Raw genomic sequence first — 23334 nt, forward strand, 5'->3', positions numbered from 1 at the left:
TAATGTCCCTTTCTGAGAACTAACATAACTAATAGAGCAAATGTAACTTACCCAAAAAGACATCTCTTATAAAACTGTGATTAAAATTTATATATATATATATATATATATATATATATATATATATATATATATATATATACACACAATTTTTTTGTTTGCACAGGGTTTGTTTTGGAGTTATAACAACCCTGTTTGACCAAACAGGTTCTTTAGAAAGGGCATAAAATGATTCAATATGAGTGTGGAGAGACTGACCAAGCTTTCAACCAAAACACTGGACATTTATTTTTCCGAACAAACTCCTCTTAGACTCAAAAGAAGACAAATTACTGATTTATTTCCCATTATTTATGAAGTTCATTTTGACCTATCCTCTACTTTCTCCATGCTGGCGTACAAACTGGAGGTCAAAAGGCTAAAGCGCTCCTTATCAAGCCCCTGTGCGTCAGTAGTTTCCTTCATTCCTGCACCGCTCACATGCCAGCCACGTGCTTTTGGGCACTGTTGAAACCACAGTAGGCCACTAATTGTTAAGCAAATGAAAAAGGACTGGGGTTCTTTGCACAATACACTTAAATTGTCAGTGTTTAGGAAGAGGGATGCCAGGAGTCCCCAACACTGCACACTTGGTATTTCAGCAACTACTGCAGGGACTGGAAAAGATGCCCTGAGAGCCCTGTATATGGGGGTAACAAGGCCATTTGTGCCATGAATTTGCAGCACCCCTTGGCTGTTGGCCAAACACTCTTAGTAGGGCAGGGCATCCCAGGTGGAGAACCATGCTGGGGGCACCAGGCTAGGCCTTATCCCAAAGGGCCGTACCCCCAGCTGTCTTGGTGAGGCCTTAACAGCCACTGCCCTCTCAGGAGGCCTCCCTGTGTGGGTAATCAGCGCTAATTAAGAGTGGTAATTAGCAGCCACCAGCCCCATGAGGGCTGGGCTATCTCCGTGGAAATGCCAATCAGTGCCAACCACCATTTTGTCAGGTGGATGAGGGGCAGGGTGGCAGTGGTGATGGGTGGCTTGGGGTGTGCTGGGGTCTGAGGGAAAAGGGGGCAGAAAAGTTGCCAGAGGAAAAGCAACATGCATGGGGAATGGGAAGAGCCCTTCCTGTCTGCCCCCTGCGCTCATCTGCTGTGAGGCCATGACAGGGCCTTTGCTGTGGGCAGCTGATTGTAAATTTCCTTGATTGCTGTGGCCTGGTGTGGTATGAGATCACGATCACAAGTCATAAAGGCAAGTTTGAGATCTGGCCTGCTAAAATGGTCACTTTGTTAACTTCTTTCACTCAATCCCAAAGCCATTCCTGCTCTCCTCAAGAGGAGAGGACAACCACAAGTCCAGTCTTTGGGAGGAGCAAGCGATGAGGATAAAACCATGAGATTTGGCTTATAATAGCTTCATCTGATAAAATTAGGGGGATAATCACATTAGCTGCAATGACACCGACAGAACACCCCACTCCCTTTCACCTGCTGTGCTCTGTACATGTGTCTGCTGGATAGGAGTTGGGTGCGAGGCACCTCCTGCCGCAGCAGATAGTGCCGCAACTTCACCTGCGTTACACTGGTCATGCAGGCAATCCTTGTGCCTGCTTTACACCACACTGTGCATGTCTGTGTGTATGTGTGTCCATGGCTATATTCAGGGAAGAACATCCAAAAGAGACAAACAGGTTACTGCTGATGGCCAGCTGCAACGCCACAACCCTCCTTTCTCCTCTCCCATCCCCTCCAGCAAGGCCCATCAAAACACATTACCTTTTACCTCATGTTTGCTATTTAGTTAGGAAATTCAACAGCCAAAGACTGACTTTTTTTTTTCTCTCTCTCTTCTAAATTAAAATAACGAGGGCTGTAAAGGGCAATGAACACCATGGGACCACATTCCCAGTGCCTACATGGAGCCGTCAGCCCGAGGCCAGGGGGGCGTCAGAGCAGCTCCCCCCCAACACGGCCAGGGGAGCTCCTGTCCCAAGGGTTCCTGCCCGGGACAGCAGCGACACGCGTGGGCTGCCCCTAGCCGTGGGTGTTTCACCCGGGGGGGGGGTTACGGGACCACAGCCAGGTCTCAGGGCAAGCGGGTTTGATAGCCTGCCAGCGGCGTGGGTGCTAAGCAGAGGGCTGGGGGAAATGGCAGTGCTAACTGCCATAAAAAATAATATAAAAATTGAAACCTTTGTCCTGTACCTGGGTCCACACTGATTTGCACTGACAGATTTCTCCAGCACCTGGAGATACAGATTTCTCACAACTTTGTTTATGAATTTCAGCTTTATTTCTCCCAAACGCTCAAGAGGAGAGCTTTCCCTAGACCCAGCTCAGAAGATTCGACCCTCGTAATATAGAGTGCGCTTACTAGCATCTTATCGGTGCCAGGCTGGAGGGCTGCAGTAGTTGCAGAACACAAGCTTGTTTACACAGTTTATTTTCTCAATTACATAAGAATCCGTTCTGTAACTTTTCGGGAAGCGATTAGCCAGCCTCACGCACCAAACTCGAGCTCCCGCAAGAAAATTAAAATGTTTATCTGGCTAAAATAACTTGTAAATGAACTCATTATTTTTTTTCCCCGCTTCTTTTTTGTATTTTGTGCATTGTAGACCCTAGCAATGATATTAGTTCTAGTGTGGGAAAATATTATAATTGAGATCTGGTAAGTTATTTGCAGACTTCAAGTTTTTCTTTACACTGTGCTGACATTTAGTACAGCCCCGGTGAGGAAAACAATGCTGCCATTCATGGCTCTAGACGTAGATTTCAATCGACTTAAGCGGGCACAATGAAACTTGGTCATTCACTGGTTACCCATATTGTGTTCTCAAATTTTCTCTCAGCAAAAGTATAATGACCCAGTATTGTATGGCCGCATAGACAAGGGCTCGGAACAAGAGACACTAGTTTTGTCTGACGGTGTGAGAAAGTCGTGAAGGGATCTTTTCTTCCAGATGGTGTTAAATTCAGCTGCCTTTTTAACATTGGCCTTGCAGAGCAATCTGCTGCTCCCTTCTCACAAAGAGGCAGCCCAGGTCCCTGCTAGTTAACATGCATGCTCACGCAGCCTGCAACTCCACTCCAACTGTTTTACAATGCGCCACTATGCTAAATAAACTTGATCTGGGCTCTCCCAGTGCTGAAACGAGCCTTCAAAGAACTGCTCGAATGATATTTACGCTTCTTTTTCCTCTCCCCCATCTAACATAAAGGTGCATATTGTTTTTTCCCCCCGCAGTTTTCGGGAGGCAGCACCTCCCAGCCAGGTAATCCTGCTGGAGCCTCACTCGCCGCGAGAGCCGCACGCCCTCCCGCTCCCGTCCCCGAGCCAGAAGTTGGACACGCGGGACAAAAGGGGGCACAGCCTTGCTCCTAAAGAGCCGAAAGGTGTAGCAGCACTGCTAGCGACAGCAGCCCTGTGCGTTTTACTGACCGGCAGCCACCTAACACCAACACAACAACCCGATGTGACAATGGCCAGCGTGCGGCGGGTATATTAGGATTTTTCTCGGGTATTTTCCTCGCCAAAGAGCAAGACGCAAGCGAAAGCTTGAGTGCATTGACTCCGCTGAATGGCTAAGTAAACAATAGCTTTCTCCAGAAAGCAGCTCATTGCCTTAATTGAAGCTCCCCGAGAAAGGAAAACGGCGTACTTTTGTCATGCAGATGCTAATTGCCGGCGACGACGCCTCTCGGCAAGCAGCCCCCGGGCACGGCTGCAGGTGCCGGGGCTCCGTGCGAGCACCTGCGGCGGGGCCGCGGGAACTTTTTTTTTTTTTTTTTCTGGGATAAGTATCGAACACGATCGCGACTTGCGGGGCTGTGATCGCGACACCGCAGCCGGGGAGCCGCGCGGGTCAAGTCCAGAGCAAAAAACGCCGCCCGCAGACATTCACCCCCCCCCCCTCCCCGGTTCGTGTTCACCGCAGGCGCTGCCCGCAGACGCAGGACGGACGCTTGTGAAAATAATAATAATAATAAAAATAAATAAATAAATAAATAAATAAATAAATAAATAAATAAATAAATAAATAAATAATACCGCGACGCTCCCTCTGTCCTCCCCCCTCCTGGGGGAAGCGGGGGGCGTGAGGCTCAGCCTCCGTCCTGTCCGCCCGTCCGTCCGTCCGTCCCCCCCTCCGCCTCCCCATCACGGACCCCGTTGCGGCGGCCGCCTTTCTCCCGAGGAGGGGGGGGTGGGGTGGGGGGGCGAGGGTCCGGGATCTGCCCCCCACCCCCCCCCCTCGTGCCCGTCGCCCCCCCGCGCCCCCCGCCGCGCTGTCTGTCACGGGCAGCCGGGGCACGGCGCTGCCGCCCGGCCCGAGCGTGGGAACGGGGGCGCCCGGCCGTTCACATCTCCTGCGCGGCGTTTAGCGGAATCAATTAGGCAAGACAGAGCCTCGCCCCCACCCCTCCGCCCCCCTTTCCCCCCCCCTCCACCCCCCTTCAGCACTCCCCCCTCCGTTTTTGTCAGGTCTATATACGTCCTAATTATTTCGGTTTGGGATGCCAGCGCTGTTTCCCGGATAGATCTGATCATCCTTAAACAAAAAGAGAGGAGGCGCACACGTGGGTTTGGGAGTAAATGTCACTTTCATTTCCAATGCTAGGCGCGGAGTAAGACACAGAACATTTTTTAACACTTTGACAAGGGGGGAGGCGGTCTCGTCTCCATCATGTCTTTCTGCTTCAGTAGCTTCCTCAAGGAAACCCTCTCGGAACAGAGAAGCATCTGTGCTCGCGTTCTGAATAGAAGAATAAAAATCGGCCATCACTTTTTTCATCTTGTGCAGCTCCACCGAGTCCTCAGTAGATATAAATTATTAAGCTTGCCTACACCTCAGTGTAAACTTTTTGAAAGCCTACTTTCGTATGGCTCGAAGCAAAGCCCCAACGCTTTGTCTCAGATGCACGCAGACAGTTTTGTTTGGCTTGGTTTTGTTTTTCCCCAGTTCAGTCCACACAGTATCACCATCTTCATCATCACCAGCTACTAGCTTTGTTTGCAAGGCCACTTCCTTGCAATGAATCACTACGCGAAATGAAACTCGGCCTTCCCAAATAGTTTCCTGAGAAAATATATATAGTACATATATATATATATATATAGGTATATATATAGGTATATATGTCCTATATAAGCGCAACGTTAACTGGTCTGGGTCCTTACTTATTGGTTTTGTTATGACAGCAGCGGTTGCACGTGCATTGTTTACCAGCAGGACCGTCTCCTCGTCGCAGCAGCTAGCTATCCATTCTGGCGTCTGACAACTTCACATTTTGGAATAAGTACGCCATTTAATTTCCTCCACTCCCACCTCCAGCTGTAAAAATGTTAGATTCAATAAGCATTCCTGACCTTTCTCGGGTTTTACTGTCTCTTGCAGTAGTCTTTCATTTTCACGCGCTGTACGATGATCTTGAAGGAGTTTTTACTTTCGGTTATCTAGCTTTATGAAGACCAAAACACTCATACAGCTAGATAACCAAAGATAACAACTCGCTTCCCTCAAAGCTTTTTTTTTTTATTATTATTATTTTTTATTATTATTTTTTCCTCCCCCTTGCTAGACTCCAAATTCTTTCTGGCAAACAGCCGTGTTGTCTCCTCCAAGAGCACTAGTCCTGATTTAAAATATTCATCCTTTTATGCAACTGTGACCTGGTTTGTGTGTCTGCGTGCATGTGCAGCTAATAACATTCAAAAAAAAAAAAAAAGAAGAAAAAAAAAAGAAAAAAAATAAAAGAAAAAGAGAGAGATCTGTTGCCTCCAAAGTTTATTCCGAACTTTTCCTTTCAGCCAGTGATTTCCGGCAGCGGTAGCCCACAATTCGTCTGCTCACACCAGAAAATAAAACCAGCTATTAAGGTGCGTCAAGCTGCGTTAAGAGCGAGAAGCATCCATCCCTTCGCAGGCCTCTATTTGCATTGTAAATCGCTTCGTTCTCACGGAAGGCTCTTTATAGCCTCTATGAAGATGTAAAAGCCAGCGGCAGTTTCCAGCGCGGTGTAAGGAGGAAGAAAAAATAAAATAAAATAAAATAAAATCACATTCCAGTAGAAAGTGAGATGATTCGAGGATCCGGCTCCTGACCCCTGAAGGCTATGCAGGCAGAGAGCGTTTTGCCAAACGGTGGCAGCTCGGTCGCAAACACCGTGCGTGCGTGATTTTTAGGGGGAAAATCCTCGGTGTCTCAGGGCTGGCGAGAGGCAGGCGCGCTCCTGCCGGCTTGCTGCCGCCCCCGGCGTGAGAGGAGGAGAAAAAAGGGGAGCTCCCGGCGCCGAAACGTGGCCCGGGGTCAGAGGTCCCGTGCCGCGGGAGGCCAAGGTGCTGAGGATGCCAGGCGAAAACCTCTGCTGTGCATCAGCCCGGCGGCGGCCTCCATCCGGCGCAGCCTCCATCCGGCGCAGCCTCCATCCAGCGCAGCCTCCGCCCGCCGCCCTCACCTTCCTGCCGGCCGGCGCAGGCCGCTCTGCCGTCCGCCGGCCCTCTCTAAGGACAGATAAAAGCGTTTTCAGGTCTTTTTTTTTTTTTTTTTTTTTTTTTGGAGTGGGGGTGGGTTGGCCTCCCTGCCCGCGCTTCTCTTCTGTCTCAGCCTCTGCCCTGCCTCCGCGGGGCTGGCGGGGAGGGAGGCACTTTGCTGCCAGGGCCCGGCCTCTGCGGGTGCCGGGAGCCGCCGTGAGATGGATGGCACGGGCAGCTTCTGCCTTTGCCTCTCTCCGCCCCGCAGGTATTGACACCGGGACGGCTCCTTGCGCGCTGCCCTCCGCGTGTGCGCGGGGGATGCTGCGGGCAGCAGGCTCCGCCGTGCTTTATAGCATCCATACCCTCGCCCTCCCTCCCCTCTCCCTCCCTCCCTCGCTCTCCTCCTGCGCGCCCGCGGTAGGGTGCGCCGACGCTCACCGGGGGCGGCGAAACGCCCCGTGAATAAAAAAAAAACACCGATTTATCCTCGATTTTTATTGACCTCGCACCCGGAGTGGGGAAACCGCGTTTTACCCCTTGGAACCGGGGGAGGCAAAGTCTTCCCCGGCTGTTCGCCCGTGTAACGCGAGGATTTAGGACTTCAGCCTCCGCACCCAGCACCCCCACCCCCCAACCCCCCCAAAAAAATAAAAAAATAAATAAATACACGATTACACTCTGAATTATTTAGCGGTATGATTCCTATAGAATTTTTTCCCAAGTCCAAAGTGCAAACATCACATCTCGGGTGCAAACATCTCGGGTGCACGCGATGCGATGAATCCTCGCACCGAGATCTGCAGTATTTACAGTAGAAATTAATAAATGCGCTTCAGGAGCGGCAGCAGGAGTAAGACGTGCATTGGAAAATTCGGCACCCACACGATACGGGCTGCTGCAGGAATTAGGACCTGAGATTTGTGCTGTTGCTGCTGCTCTTCTAAGGTGTAAAATAAAGCACAGCACACCCTGCTCTGTCCTCCCGTAGCATTGTAGGGCACATACCACACCGCACTCACATGGATTTGTTTGTAAATTAACCCGTGTTTGCATGTGGTGCTATTTTCAAGGGGGAAATTTTTAGTGCATGGAGTTAAATTGAAGCTCTGGTGGCTCTGCACTGGCTGCACAGCCTGTCTGTGTGTGTGCTGCTGTGTGCACAGGGGAACACACATACATGTGTCAGTTTGGGTGCATGGATGCATGCGAGTGTGCACTCGTGTTTATTTTAACACGTACGTGCGTGTGGTTACACTGCAGAGTGACATCTACATCAACCATCCCATTTTTTACCCTGAGTTAATGTTATAAGGGCACGGAAACGGGGGAGCTGTCTCATTTACCAGACAAGGCCCCAGATTAATGCTGCCACCACGAAGTAACACGGACACACCACCGAAGTGCCCGATCTTGAATTCAGCGGTGATGCCACTAACCAGGGGCTCGCTCGGATTGCCAGCCCTTGAATCTGAGACGGAATTATTTAATACTTTATTTATCTATTTACTTATTTATGTAGTGCCTGTCAGATATCCCGGTATCGGGGGGCACCGCAGTTTGCCACCACTGCTTTGTATACCAGGGGTCAAGGAGCCAGTCGTGCCAGTGCTCGTAGTGGGTATTGCAGAGTCTGGCACGGGAGGGTTAGGGTCCCTGTAACGCCACGTTGTTGGTTACCCTGCTCCCTCATTACCTCTCAGGCTGTTCAGACACAACAGAGACGGCTGAATTACACATCTGCAGGCACATGATCATTGCGATATTATGTAAAATTCTAATGAGATTCTCTGAATGGGTAGAGAGACAGAAATATATATATTTTTCCTGGCAATAGCTAGAGGCAGCAGCAGTAGTGATCAGGCATGTGTTACACACAACAAGCCCATGAGCTAACGCATTAAATTGTTCCAGTGAGGGGCATGAACATTCAGGTACTCCTCATGTGCGTGTGTCTGTGCTCCTGTAGATGCATGTGTAACACATATCAACACAGACACATAACTACGCAGTAATGCATGCATTTAAAACACATCACCATGTTACTGGATTTACAGTTAAGAGCAAGGCTTATTTTGTCCATTTTTTTCTTCCAAATAATCATGCTTAAAGATGCAAGACATACCTTAAAAACATCAAGTCCTTTCCTCAAGACCGCCTAATTTACTCACACACCGACATGAGTGGTAAATGCAATACATCTGCCGCGTTTTGTTGACTAATCAGGAGAGCTTCAGTAAGCCAAAAGAGCCAACACCACAATTACAACCTAGCTGTTCATTAGCCGCATTTCTAACTGAATGTTCTACCTCTCAATCACCTCGCAGGGCTTTGAAATCCACACCTGTCCAGAAAAAAAGTGCAACGAAGTCTCTGCTTATTCTAAATATCACAAAAAAACAGCGTGCAGCAGTTGCTAGCATACATACACATCCAAGCCTGCAGCATTGTCTAGCAAGTGAAAAGTTTGTACAACGCGTAGTTCTGAAATTACTGCCACGAATACCGTCTGAAACGTTAATAGCAGCTGATAACACTACACGCACGCTTTCCCAGCCCCAAAATCCCTTTTCAAATGATCTGTACATTGCAAGCTACCGATTCCAAACATTTGCTTTTTCCTCCTGCCTCCCTAATAAATTTCCGCTAATGGCCTGTAGATTAGTATGTGATTGCCATGCTTGTTTTCTAATCTTTTTATAGGTCTCCAGATGGCTGTGACGTAAAGAAGTAACATCCTGCGTGGATTTCTTAAGAATAAACAGTCTCTATTTGCTTTAAAGAGGAACTCTCTAATTAGCGCAGTCTCATGCCGGTGTCCCCACCTTCCGCCAAGGAGCACGCGTACGAGCCCCAGCGAAGCTGCTGTGAGGCGCATCACAAGGTCCAGCGCTACTCAGATCCCCTCTTCGTACCAAACCAGAGCAGAATTCACGCCGGTACAACCCAGGGCAGCGCTTCTCGCACAGCACCCCTCTCCTGGCAGCCAGGTAAGTCCCTCGGCTGGCTCGACTCCCAGCAAAGTGCTTCATCATTTCTTTGTGGCCACGATTTCATCTGACAGGCACCTGCCTGTAAAGCCTGCTGCATTTCTTGTATCTGTGCTATGCTGAGAGTATTGCAGGCAAAGGGACATCCAGTACAAACCCAAACTACGACATGAGAAAATGCAGGCTATCGAGAGGTCAAAATCTCGAGGAAAAAAAAAAAAAAATGAAAAGAAACCCGCAAACAGTAGTTACACGTGGAAACGCTGCATTAAAGACCTCATATTCAAATCTTTACATAACGCGTATGGCATCGTCTGGTTTTGAAAGATAAAATAAAATAAAAATTACCGTTTCGTGTCTTGATTGCCATTCCCTGTGGTCTGTCTGCGTTGTCTAAATCTGAAAAAGAGCCATAAAAGGTCGCAGTTTAAACACTTTTCCTGCTCGGTTCTTGTTCTTGGAACCTATGTTAACAGATAAACGTTTGTGTGTGTGTGCTCAGAAAGCACTGTGTATATTAACTTTTGAGATTGTTAAATAAATCACTGGAAAGGTTGGCTCTACATTAAACGGGGAAATAAGTAGCCACATTTCCTGCAGATGATCTAATGCAGCACAAAATAGATATAAGTAATGCACCCCGGTATCTGCAGGGTTAAATATGGTAATCGATGTTTTCAGGAAATAATAGGGATAACAATAACAAAAGTGGTACAATTACTTGTGGGAAGCTGCGGCTGAGAATAAAAAATTAAGAATACCTGGGGCTGACGAACTGAAGTGGCCAGAACTACAGAGAGATGTGACATTTGCATACTATAAGCTGCCGGTTGCTTAATAAAGGACGGAGGCTCCACCTAGCCTTCAGTTCAAAACATGCAAAACGCGTTAAGCCGGCATTTCCCCAACAGCTTTTCCGGGTCCTCCACACCACGGCTGTCCTGCAGCCGGGACCGCGGGTTGTAGAGCTGCAGGGGTAAATAAATCCGGCGTGAGCCTCACGCTTCCATGGCATCGTATGGATTGCATCAGATGTAGGTTTTCTTTTTTTGAAAAAGCACATTTCCTAGCGAAGGGCTGTTTCTCCCACTCCGTGCTCAAGCAGTTTCCCCCACTGCACAACCCCGGGAAGTTTTTCCCCGTGGGAGGGATGCTGATTTGGAGAGGGAGCAGGGACACCCGTGGACACCCGTGCCCAGCCGAGCCGAGCCGAGCCATACGGCCCGAGGGCAGCCGGTGACAGGGTGATCCAGCACCCCCAGCTCCGAGGGATGATCTTTTCGGCCCGGCAGCCTTCTGCCCAGCCCAGAAGTGAGGGATGCTTGTTCGCTGCGACCCACCTCGTCCCCCGGCCATCCCGAGGATGTTTTTTTCACGTGGAAAAGAGGTGACAGCGCAACCTTTACTCTTTTTTCACTCTCTATGAGCGGCCGTCGCTCTGCCCGCACTACCTCGGGGGCACCCGGCACCGCTCCCTGCAAACACCCAGAGCTTCCCACGCCTCCCCCCCACCCCGCGACCAACAGGTCTGCAGGAGCCCCCCTCGTATCGCAGCTCCTGGCAGGGGCTGGGACAGCGCCCGGACACCCCCGGCCTCCTCCCGGCCCCTCCTGACCCGCTGCGGGACTCAGTCCCCGCAGGGGGCTCCGGACCCGACCCCCCCATAGCGCACACGCCGAGCCCCCGCCGTACTCACATGGCTTCGGTGGGCCTCGTGGAAAATAAAAAAGATCCCCATGGAGCGGGGGGCTCCGTTTCCTTCGGGGCTCCCCAAATTCACGCCTTTCTCCCACCGCCATCCCCGTTTGAAAGTGCCGCTTTAAGCTCCACGGTGCGCCAAAAAGGCTGTAAAATCGTCGAGCGATCTTCCACCCGCCAAAGCGGGAGACAAACGCAGAAAGTTATATATATTTTTTTCATTTTCTTCCCTTTTTCCATATTGCCTCCTACGCCCCGGAGTGGAAAGTGAAGTCTTGTATGTGAGGCTCTGCAAGTTTTTTGGGGGGGTTGGCCAAGGTCTAGTCCAGCCCTCTCTGCTGAGGAGGACGTGCTCTGAAATTCAACCAATTTCCCCAGCGCTTTTGTTGCTGATGAACTGAAGCCCTATTGTTCGTCCATTGCCACGGTCTTTTTCAGTTCCTACTATACGTTCTGCATTGCCAGAGATAATGAATTTGCACCAAAACCTCTCTTAGTGCCATTCTGACAGACGGAACAAATTAGAAATGTCTCGTCTAAAGAAGAGCAATGGCTACATTTTCCTAGAGAAGAAGGAAGGCGCACATTTATTTGTAAACTTAAAATAAATAAATAAAAAATGCAACGATCGGTAGGTTTTTTTTTTTTTTTTTTTTTTTTAAGGTGTTTTCCTCGGCTAACTTCTGAACAGATTCTTCCGAGTCCCGTTTGGCAGAGTCGCTGGCATTTTGCCTAACTTTTCTCAGAGCCAACCAACCGGCCAACAACGGGGGAAAATATCACAATGCTACCAAAAAAAAATAAATAAATAAAAGAGGAATGAGAGAGAGAGAGAGGGAGAGAGAGAGAGACCTTCCTCCCATTCCTGCTGTCATGCAAACTTGTATCGTGACCTCTCCCCGGCGCGGAGGGGGCTTCCCGCAGCTCCTCGCATCCTTCCCCTGCTTCTCCTCCACCGCTCCGGGCTTCGAGGCCGGCGGCGCCCGAAAATGAGTGAAAAAGCCTGGTTTTAGGGCGCGGGGGCGGGCGGGGAGAGGCTCGGGACCCCCCTGCCTGGGGCCCGGGGGTGCTCGGGGGGTGGGGGGGGAGGCAGGAAGCGGCTGCGGGGGGCACCCATGGGTGCAGGGTACGCTTGGGGCGAGGGGGCGGGCGGCGGGAGGGGCGGGGTCCTTATATATATATATATATGCTTATGGATTACATACGTGTGTGTACGTGTATGCACAGCGCGCTACACCGCCTGTCCATCCCGCAGCACGGGGAGGGGGCAGGCGCGAATTTCCCTATGGGGACACCCCCTCCTGCACCCCACTCCCCCCCACAGCCCCCCGCAGCCCACGACGGACAAAGGGAGCTCTGTAAGGACCGAAAACGCGAGCCCAGACCGAGCCACGGGAATTCAGGGCAGGAATCCAGGGCAAACGCCGCGGAGAGGATTTGCAAAATTCCGCACGCCTCCCAATCCCCTCCTCCCCCTCCCCCTAAATACACGCGTGTTTCCGCCCCCCAGGTGGCTTGGCCATTCAATTTCGGAGAAAGAGGATTGAATCGGGGAGCAGCGCAGGTGTGCGTGAGCTGAGCCGCCCGGTGGCTCGCTCCAGGATCTCCTGGCGAGATCCGAGAGGTAGGGAGAAGCTCTGGAAGACATCACGGCAAAATAAATAAATAAATAAATAAATAAATAAATAAATAAATAAATAAATAAAAAAAAATTAAAAAAGACCTCAGGAAGACCTTTCTTTTTCAAAACGCCGACTGCATTTTATGCTGCAGCATAGCCCGGCTATAAAACTTTGCCCAGCACCATCTCACACCGCGGTGTGAGCGCGGGGATCGATCCAGAGGGGGGAGGCAGATTTAGGAAACCGCCCCTGGTCCTGGGCCAGCGGGCAGGTGCCCGACCGCGCACCGCTGCCCCTCCGCGGGGATGCTCGACCCGTCTCAACATGCGATTTTTATATCATTATTATTTATTTTTTTTATTGGGGGTTTTTCTATTTCCCGCTCGTCGTCTGATGAAGAGAAGCATCAAATTACGTCCCGTTAAAAGGAAAAAAAAAAAAAAAAAAAGGGGGCGGGGGCTGGTGCGGCTCGGGGAAGCGGGGCGGAGGGTTTGTTTTGGGATCTTGGGGGGGGTTCCGCTTCTGCCAACGGGTGTGTGATGGGGTGGGGGCCGGATCCGCGCAGCCTGCGCGCCCGCGGAAGGCGCCTGGTAAGGAAGGCGTCGATAAACCCCGGGGTTTATCGGCGAGGTCACGTCCACTGACGTCAGCAGGGGGCTTACTGTACGTCCGGCCGCATTTGCATACATCGAGGAAATTAGGGCATTAAGGAAGGAAAAAACAAAAAAAAAAAAAAAGGAAAGGAAAAGAGAGAAGGAATATGCAAATCCGGCTACTCGCGGAAGCGGCCGCACGGTCCCGGCGCGCTCGCCGCAGATCCAGCGAACCGATCGCAATTAGCGGAACGAATAATAATAATAATAATAATAATAATAATAATAATAATAATAATAATAATAATAATAATAATAATAATAATAATAATCCGGGTATCCCTTTCCAGCCGAAGAGCATCGGCAGCTACAAAAGAAACAGCCCCGAAACGAGCACGATGGGCCGTGCCGTGCCGTGCCGTGCCGAGCCGAGCCGTGCTGCGCTGCGCGGTGCGCGCAGGATCCGCGCAGGCTGCTGCAGGACCTCGCCGCTGCGCCATCCTCCTCCTGCCCCGTGGCCCCGCCGTGTGTTATTTTTAATGCTGATGCATATGTAAAGGTATATTTGCATTTTTTTTTTTTTAATTTGCTGGATGTTACAGGCTATCGCTTTTCCTTTCATCTCGTCTTTGGAAAGAAAAACCTCCCTCCTTCCCTTTTCCTATCTCCTCCCCCCTCTTTTTTTTTTTTTTTTTTTCCTTTTTTTGTTAGACTGCTGTGTACATGTCTTTATACTCAGTTTCCTCCCTGCTACTGTCTGCAAGAGGTTGCAGACCGCGGGTAGTGCTGGCAATGATACAAACCCAGGCGCACCACACGCTTATTGGGACCGGAGGGACACACCGCTGCCGTGCACGGATGTAATGCCGATAGCTTGAACCGGGAGTTTGATCAACAAATTAAGTTCGTCTTACAACAAACAAATAAATAAATAATTAAATACGTACATACAAATTAAGGTATCAGGCGGCATAGATTAAGCATAAACTGTTTAAAACGATATGTAATATCTCATTGCTGGATTACGGCCTATGAACGCATTTATATCTGCACTGATTTCAGAAATCTTTTATTTAAAAAAAAAAAAAAAACTCTTAAAATTTGTAGATCCCGGTCCACAGAGCTTTCTCCGAGGAAGACATTTGTATGCTCTAACTTCTGTATTATTAAATGTGATGCCTTTTATTTTAAGGCATGTAGATGTAAAACGACTACCTACCTCTACCTACCTACCTAACAGAAAAAAACGCATCATCAGGGATTATTTCAAAGCGTTGCAGGTAGCATTGTATTTATTTTATCCGAAAATAGCACAGGCCTTGAATTACATCAAAATTACATCAAAATCACTTCTATTAATCTTAGTGGGGCATTTGAATTGCTATTAAAAATAATTTAAACTTGACTTAAAACAGAAGGCTATTCTCTTTGTCCAGTACAGAAATATGATGTTTTTAAACGAGTAATATTTTCCATAATAACAACGCCTATCCATATACACTTTTTTATTTTTTTCCTTTTTAACGTCTAAGTGCATGCATATATATATAATCAGTTACTCTGTGAATGACTTACCTGCATGAAAGTGTAGGGCAAAAGGAAGCCCTCCCGAAAGGCTGTCATGCTTACATATTTATATATATATTTAATAAAGAGCAGGGTGTCATGCTCGGTCTGTGTTGCTCAGTGTCTGTTTCACCACAAGTACACGTGAGTTCTTTTGGTATTTGCAGCGCTACCTCCAGCTCCAGCTTTGCCAGCCCTGCGGTGACGTGCCGGGGTGGCATGTGCCACCCAATAAAAAGCGATCAGGCGGCTCCACGCAAAACGTGACAAAAAAAAAAAAAAAAAAAAAATCCAGATAAAGGAAGCAGACGCTGTGTCTGGTCATGTCATCCCTTACCTCATCATCACATACTTCATTAGCAGGGCACGACTCTACGAACAGCGGCCGGGACGCGCCCAGCGGTGCCGGGGACTCCCTCGCTTCTGCTTTCAATTAACACACTTGCGTCTCCCTCATTAGCATATGCAGAGAGCCAAGAGCCGGGGGAAGCCCGGCCCGGCCTGGCTGTGTGTTCTGTTGTCTGTCTGTCTGCCTGCCTGCCTGTCTGTCCGGCGGTGCCCCCATGGGGGAGGGGGGTGTGTAACGCTCCCTCCCCGCAGAGCACGGTGCAGGCGGCTCCTGCACAGCGCCTCCATTCTCTTCCTCCCCATCTTCCTCCGCTGTCCACACACAGCCCCACGCCCGCAGTGGTACTGCTCAGATTTGGGGTGACCAATGCAGCGGAAAAGGTGAGAGAAGGCGTCTGGTTGAAGACAAACAAATAAATCAGACCTCCTTTCCTCCGTGACTTTATTTTATTTTATTTTGCTATCTGCAACTCAAGGGACACAGTCCTCTAAACCGAGGTCCCAACACTTTGCGCTTAGGATTTGACTCCTCGCCTCCTCTGTCTGCCTCGTAATCAAACCGCACACAGTCAGAGCCGTGCCTTTACGCTCTGCACTTGTTGCACATGAACATACCTGATCCCGCATTGTTTACGAAGTATTTTAAAAGAGTGGAGATGCAGGTATAGAAAAATATCTTCCCTTTGCCTTTCTCTTTGCCTTTCCCTTTCCCTTTCCCTTTTCCTTTCCTTCAAATATTTAAGTATCAGAACGAAAACGTGTACAATGACAAATTAATAATTTCAGATGAAGTGACCAAAATTTGAAGTCATAAAAAATAAAATCCCTTTTTTTTTTTTTTTTTTTTCCTATTAAGGAAAAAGTTTAGTGTTTTCTGCCTACACGCATAAATATGCATATATATAAATCATAATTTGTATTTCCTTACACAAAGGTTTCCAGTGCGGATGCACCTCATGATAGACCTCTTTCGGAAAAAATAAAGCTGTAAAACCACAGCCCCTCTCCGGTTAATAATGCCGCTAATTACAGGTAGACAGGTGAAAGCCAAGAGGATCGGCAGGGAGTGACGGGACGAGAACGGCGCCTTTTGGGACTTTCACCCAGACTTCAGATAGCTCCTAAACCGCCGGGTTTGCGGGGAGGGGAGCGGGGGGCGAGGCTCCCCCTTGCCGGACATTTTTGGAGCCCTGAGCCGTGGTAATTTCTGCGCTATTTCTCCTGCGCCTCCGCACCCCGCAGCCCACTCGTGGCATCCCCGTGGGAGGCGCGGGGGGGGAGTGGGGAGGAAGGGAGCGGGACACGGGGGGACAGCGACATCTGCCGGGGGCCGCTCGGCGGGGCCGCGCCGCGCAGCTCCACGGGCATCCTGGGCCCCCCGCCTCCAGACCCACGCTGTTTTCCTCAAAACAAACAAACAAACAACAACAAAAAAAACCCACTATATATATTTATATATGCACATGTATTTGTATATATATGTGTGTGTGCAGATATATATCTTATATATACACATTATAATTTCTTATATATTTATTTATAAAGCTTATATATGTATATATATAAGAAAATAATCCACTCATATATATATATATATATTTTTATATATATATATATATAAGAAACTGTAGATCCGACGGTGCTGTCCGTCCAGGCCGTGAGCCAGGCCAGGCTCACAGCAGGTTTAATTGCCGGCACCGAGCCCTGGGCTTCCCCCGTGGGCTGCTGCTGCTGCCTGAAGAAGTCATTCGGGATGTACCGAGGAATGGCGAAATTTCGCTCTTCGTCCCGGCAGGAAAATAAACCAGGTTTATTTTGACTTGCATCTGTGCTGAGATTTTTCTTGGAAGGACTTCGCAGGTGTTACTTTATCCTTATTCCTTACCTTACCCCTGTTCCTATACCTTGCCCCTCTTCCCCTATACCTTACTACTGTTTCTACACTTTACACTTCTTCCCCTCTCCTTTTTTTAATAAAAATCTTTAACTAAAGTGTAGACCCGATACTGCCATAGGGTAATTTTTACGAGCGCGGTTGTCGGTGAGGGAGCATCGACCGCACTGGGCTGTCAGGAGGCAGGCGAGAAGTTGGAGGTTACGTTTGATTGGATTAACCGCCTCTTAATTATTTATTTACTTTAATTTTGGTAGCTCATTAGCTGCGACTCCGCAAACCCGGCGTGCTCCCGGTAATTGATTTCCGAGGTCTCCTCCTAGGGATTTCGGTCGCGTTTCCCACCTCGGCTGGGAAACCTCTCCACAGGCTGCGTGTGGAGAGGGGGTCAAGGAACTTTTCCGAGAGCCTCCGGGGTTATTTCGGTCCCACCCGAGCACCTCACCGCCACCCGAGCTCTTGCGGTGAGGGCAGTGACACCCCCCCCCCCCCCCGAAATACCTGTATTTAAGGGTAGCGCTGCGGCTGCATGAGGCAGCAACAGGACGCGTGATGCTACTGGTTTTTTCCTATTTTTTTTCTCTCTTTTTTTTTTTACTCTTTTTTTTTTTTTTTCCCTCTCTTTTATTTTTATGCTTATTTTTTTCCCTTTCTCCGCGCTCCTCCAGCGCCCGTTGCCAGTACCAAAATAAAGAAAACTTCTCTCCATCACCTCACGGGTCATATAACCGAGGTACAAAAGATTCCACGATAACCCGTGGCGTGACAGGACAGGTAAAGGTACGTTTGCTAAAGGAACCGGGGTGCTCTTTGGACAGCGATCGTGCTTGGCGAGACGGCAAGACGTGAGTAGAAGCGATGAAAAAAACCCACGCGCACCCCGAGGTGCTGAAGGGAACCTCAGAACCTGTCGTAAGAGGAGCCGCGAGCAGATTTCGGCTGCTTTTTAAAAAATTAGTATTATATTAGGCTCTCCGCCGCCGACCACGCTGACACTCCCATAAATCACAGCCGCGGATCTCACCCCTTTTACCCCGGACGCGCCCCTCCCAGCCCCCATTCCGCATCCTCCCTCCCCAGGGAGGGCAGGCAGGACGGAACGGACAGAAAGACGGACAGACGGCGCTGCTCGGACCGGTTCCCACATCGTCGGGGCCTTGGCACCCTCGTTAAAACCCAGCTTCGTTAAAAACGGGAGAGGGGCGGGGGTAACACAAAGTTTTGGGTGTCCGCCGCGCACTCCCGAGGCGTGCGCACGGCGGAGATGCTGGGGAGGTCTCCGCGCCCCAACCGAGCCTTCGCGCCCCCGAAATCACACTCGTGAGGGGCAGGGGGAGCTTCGCGGCAGAGGTCTTCCTTCCACCCATGTCCTCCCCGTGCCTCTCACCCCAGGGACGAGGCAAGGTGACCGTGACAGCCAGCGCGACCACCCGCCCCAGCCCTCCCACCTTTTTTTTTTTTTTTCCTGTTTTTGTGCCGATTTATCCAGAGTTATTCAACAGAAGGTGCGTCTTTAAGAAGCCCGGGGGTAAAGTCCCGCGGGGGGGATCCCTAGGGGTCCCTGGAGGTACTCACCCGCTGGGTCCGCTCCCCGCACCCCGTCGCTGACTTTCCTATCCCGACCCGATTGGGGAAGGACGAGGGTCGGGGAGAGGAAGGGGGCGGCCTCGGAAGCTGTCCCCCCTCGTTTCCCACCTCCCTCCCCTCTCCCGCCCCCAGAAACACGCGGAGGAGGAGCTGGGGAGCTCCCCCCGCCCCGTGTCCCTGCACTTTCGGGACCCAGTTTGGGGACGAAAAAGGGAGAAGGGGGGTGTTGCCGCTGTTAATGACGCCTCGGGGCTAATTGGGCGTGAATTTGGCACCGTGTCGTGGGAGGGTTTAGGGTTACGTGTGCGCTGTGCCGGACCCTGCTCCACGAGGCCGCCGGGGGAGGGAGAGCGCTAATGGCGTCAAATTAATGAATTAGCCGGAATTAAGTTATGTGGACAAAGAGGCTGGAACTATTTTTTTTTTTTGATATTTTACGATTAAAAAAAAAAAGAAGAAAAAAAAGCGTTGTAAACATCCCATGTTACGTTCAGAAGTTGTCTCTGTTTTTGTATCTAGGTTGCTGTTATATAAAGTGATTAACACAATAAATACAAATAGCTACGTCGGAGTAAATTATTAAAAAAATGATTTAAATTAACTAAATAAAATCAATCGATTGTTGATTTTCGTTCTAAGGAGCACTGAAACGTTTTCCTTCTAATTTACTCATTTTCAGAAAAGTAATAACAACGTGTTGCGAGTGGCTTCCTCTCAGATCGGAAAAGTTGGCATCAGAACAGCAGTCTGCCGGTGCTATAGCCCGTAACAATTACCACGCAAGCTCTGGAATTTGCAAATCACTTTTTCTTTTCCTTGTATTGTTTATAAACATTGCTTTTGATTGCACAGACTCATTTTCTCGTTCAGACAACGTATTGTCTGCTGTCGGCAGTTTCAGAATGTGCTAAAAGCCAGGTTTCTTCTTCAAAGTAGGTTTTTTTTTTATTATTTTATTTTATAATTCTGTAAATGTAGGAATACAGGAAAATTATTTTCGACTAGAAAATAAGAGCTAAGCTATTTCTGGCTAAACCAGCTAAAGTGATGTCGAACTGTTTTCAACCTCGAAAAAGAAAAGAAAGGAAAATAAAAGGAAAGAGTGGGTTGTTCAGGATCGAATGATTTCCAAACCGCTCTAAAGCCGTTGAAATCGGTACAGCTGATTTTAAACGGGCAGCATTTGGCCCAGTTTTCAAGTTACAAGGGAGTGTAGCTGCTCTTTTTAAAATACGTCTCTCATCCCCACCTCTCGTTAAGCTCATGTTTTACATGTGGCAGGTGAAAGCAAAATACACAGCTTTTACAGAGAAATTTAAAGGAGGGGACTGCTGAACTCACACACAATCAACCCCCGAACTTACTGGCTTGTTTCTCCTTCCCAATAGCAAACTTGAACGGGACATTATTATTATCATCTGGAGAAGCCTCTCCAAGAGGCAGATGCCCTTCGGCCGGGGGTGCAGTGCTTTAAATCCTGATTCTCCACTTGCCACGACTCAACTCCCCCTCCCCATCCCATCCGTGACAAGCTTGAAAAATTGCGATCCTGACAGGAACAGGTCCATGGTAAGGACAGGGCGAGAATTTTTTTATTATTATTATTTAATTTTAGTTTAGTTTTATCTTAGTTTTATTTTATTTAATATTGTATTTTGGATTTTTATCTTATATTGTTCCTTTTATTTTCTTTCTTTATTTTACTTTATCGTATTTTTATTTATTCTTTTTTTCTTTTTTTTTCCTTTTCTTTTTCTTTTTCTTTTTCTTTTTCTTTTTCTTTTTCTTTTTCTTTTTCTTTTTCTTTTTCTTTTTCTTTTTCTTTTTCTTTTTCTTTTTCTTTTCGACCTTAGTCACTGAGATGCTTTCAGGCTGCGGTCCGGCAGCCGGGCAGGACGCTTCTGCCGGGGAAGGACCAGGGGCAGCCTCGAGGCGCGGGCAGCGCCCTCGGTGCGTGTACAGGCAGTCATTTCCTAAAAAAAAAAGAAGACCTAGACGGGGCGTTATTATGAAAAAGCACAGAAGTGACAGCCCCGAGCTCCTGCACACACGGCGCGAGGCCCGCTCCCACTCCCACGGGGCTGTGACGCAGCCCCTAGGCGACGACATGACGTCACCTTCCTGTTCTATGTCAGAACGAAGGAAGGAAGCAGCGAGCCTGACCCGCCCCCAAAACGAAAGAATTTGGGATTTTTCCCGGCCGACAGGGAGCGAGGAGCAGCAGGCGGTACCACGGCGAGTTGGGCTGCGATCGTCGCTCTCCCCGCAGGAGACCGGGGAGCTGCCTACGTCTGCGGGTTTGCTTCGTTAACTTCTCTCTTCCTCTCTTTCTTTCTTATTTTCTTCCTTTTTTTTTTTTTCTTTCTTTCTTTTTTTTCTTTCTTTCTTTTTTTTCTTTCTTTCTTTTTTTTCTTTCTTTCTTTTCTTTCTTTTTTCTTTTACTCTTTTTATTTTATTTTATTTTATTTTATTTTATTTTATTTTATTTTATTTTATTTTATTTTATTTTATTTTATTTTTTCACTTATTTATTTATTTATTTATTTTATCTGTTTTTCCCTTCCTCCTGTTTTGGGGGATATTCTTTTTTTTTTTTTCTTTTTCCCTGACACGCTCAAAGCGGACTATTTTCCCCAAGTGGCTTTAGAAAACCGGCAGGAGTCATTTCCAAAAGAGCGCGCGACTTCTCTGCCAGTTTGTCGCCTTCCCCAGACGAACAACTCCAGCTGCTGCACACCGAGTCGGGGGCGAGGGAGGGGAAAAATATAAAAGAAAAAAAAAAATCTTCTAAAGAACCTCTAAAGCCCCCAGGTGTACAGAGCCGAGAGGTCGGGGGAGCCGCCTGCAGGTGGGAATCAACCATTTAAATAACACAGTAATAGTAATAATGGTAATAACGATAATAAATAATAATAATAACAAATCAAACCAACAATAATAGCAGCAACAACAACAAAACAACAACAATAATGATGATGATGATACAAAACCCACAACCCCCCCCAAGGGCCTGCCCTGCCCCATTCCGGTCCCGGTGCGGCGGGGGCGCGCAGAGGCGCGGGTGCGCGGGTCGCTGCTGCCCCCTGGCGGATCTGCCCCGCTCCGCACCCGCGGAGCTGCGCGCAGCCCTGGGAGAGCGGCGGGGCTGGGAGCACGGATCGCCGCGTCCGTGCGGGGAAGAAAGGAAAAAGGGAGTACGAAAAAATCAGAAAAATCCTAAAACGCCAATGAAAGGAGGCGTTCTGCTGATTTGGAGTTCTCCAAAAGTTGGGAAAAAGCAGTGGGAGGCATGGAAATGGGCATGAGACTTTGCTACTGGGTGGGCAGAGCTGGGAGCAGGGAGAAAATTTGGAAATTGTGCTGGGGTTGGAAGCCTTTGAGGAAAAGTGACCAAATTTTGGGGTCACTGCCTAGGCAGCTTCTCCATTGCAGGTTGGCTCTGCAGGCCTCTCTCGGGCCCAGGGCTGTGGTGATGCTGGCTTCAGAGCGCTACGGTTGGGATTTTGGCTGCTGCAGGTGCCAGCTTCCTTCATCAGGGCCATGGGGATGGATCAGTGGCCTCATTTCTGCTGCCAGGCCTCCACCTACCACACGGCCCTCCTCCCCCTGCTTTGGTTGTTGTCGTTCATCCCAAAAGACAGGGAAAAAATAGAATTTCTTCCTAAAATATGTATATTTTCCACCTTTTTTTTTTTTTTTTTTTCTGAATTTTCAGTGGAAGGATTTTTCCTCAAGATGCATGGCAAATGTTTTCTCTGGTATTCAGCAAATGAAATTTAAAAGTCAGGTACAATGAGAAGAAAGCTCCAAGTTATCTCAAACACAATCACCTTACAAGCACTGCTGTATGTTATCAAGATTATTTTCTTGGCTAAACTCTTCTGCCTCCATGGACATGGGTACCGTAGTCTTCCTTTCTGATTTCTTGTTTAACAGTTGCTAAATACAATGGTTAGATGTACAACTGCCTCTCCGGAACTGTATCAAAAGGTTAATCACATAATTTTACCAATTAGAAAATGGACAATTCATAAAGAAGAATCCAAAGTCCTTTCTCTGTGTTACATGCTTTTGAAACCAAGAGATAAAATGGATTGTAGTAAACAACAATTTTTAATTCCTGCTGTGTTCAGAACAACAGAGGTAAAAGACAGATTTTAAATGTTACATGTTTGCAATGGGGCTTGGGGCTTCCTTCCCTTCCTTCTATACCTACATCTAGTTTTGAGGATCCCCAGGTTTTTCCTGTGTTTGTACTCTCTTGGTAAAGCAAACTGTGGGCTGCAATATGGACATCCACTTTCTCAGCATGAGTTACTGTAACACAGAACAGTGACAATACTGTGTTTTTTGTTATGTATTTAATAACTAATCAAATATGTGAATATATTGTGAGGGTGCAAAAAAGTAACACCAAGTTCAACTTTATGATTCCTTTTTCTCTGCATTGATTTTATTAAAATGTTGTGTTTTAGACTATTTCACTTTCAGAAACATTGAGCAGTCCTGCATTGACAAGTTTTTTATTTTAGCATTGCAATGTAAAACCAACATGCCCTAAGCTTTGCTGTCCTGTG

General features: G+C 48.4%; 1 long non-coding RNA gene across 1 annotated transcript in view; it reads right to left on the reverse strand.

Annotated features, from left to right (window-relative positions):
• LOC311221174 overlaps window positions 1-18854 on the reverse strand; it is a 98198-nt gene extending 79344 nt beyond the window's left edge. Inside the window, exons 1-2 of the long non-coding RNA XR_014619296.1 lie at window positions 18746-18854; window positions 9798-9848 (exon numbers count right to left, since the gene is read on the reverse strand). This is a non-coding gene — a long non-coding RNA (uncharacterized lncRNA). The remainder of the gene's footprint in view (window positions 1-9797; window positions 9849-18745) is intronic.
• Between the last annotated feature and the right edge of the window lie 4480 nt (window positions 18855-23334).

This window comes from Netta rufina (assembly GCF_964035555.1).
Source record: "Netta rufina genome assembly, chromosome: Z".
NCBI lineage: Eukaryota > Metazoa > Chordata > Aves > Anseriformes > Anatidae > Netta > Netta rufina.